Raw genomic sequence first — 727 nt, forward strand, 5'->3', positions numbered from 1 at the left:
TTGGCGGGGGATGCCTTGGGAGACGGGGGTCCGGGTCCGAGTGCTGAGCAACCCCCCACCAAGCTTAGCCCTTAGCCCATCTGTGTGAAGCTAGAAGCCCCAGCTGAGACAGACCCTCGGCAGCTCAGAGGCCCAGAACTGCATATGCTCAGATGATTTTTTATTACCGTCATTACGGTCCCCCGGGAACTGCATGTGGGATCAGGGACTTTGTCTAGGGCCACTGGAGCCACCCACACCCCACCCCCAGGGCCCTGGCTCCCAGCCACAGGGACGGTCCTGCACACAGGAGCTGGACACACTGATGAATTCCATCATTGACCCTGAGCTCCTCCAGTGCCCGCTCCGCTGCGTGGCTCCAAGCGCCTCCTAGTAACCCGCTCGTCCAAGAACTGTATTGGGTACATTTGCAGTCGCGGAGAAGGCTAAGGAGATAGGTGGCACCAGAAAAGCCCCTGCTTCCTTAGAGTTGCACTTGGAAGGGCGACAGCCTCTTGCCCCTTGTTTACGTTAAAAACAACCCTAGGAAACGCGCTCCTGGGGCGTTGTTTTGTGTTTCTGAAAAGTCCCGGAAGAAGAAAAGCAGCAGCGTCAAACCTTAATCAATGTATGTGCTGCGGTAATATATATATTATGATGATATATGAATGATATATATATATCTCTCAATTAATTTTTTATAAAATCATAGATAAATTTTAACCCTATACATTAAATATTAATTTTC

The sequence above is a fragment of the Ursus maritimus genome, unplaced genomic scaffold (assembly GCF_017311325.1).
Source record: "Ursus maritimus isolate PB19 unplaced genomic scaffold, ASM1731132v1 scaffold_5, whole genome shotgun sequence".
NCBI lineage: Eukaryota > Metazoa > Chordata > Mammalia > Carnivora > Ursidae > Ursus > Ursus maritimus.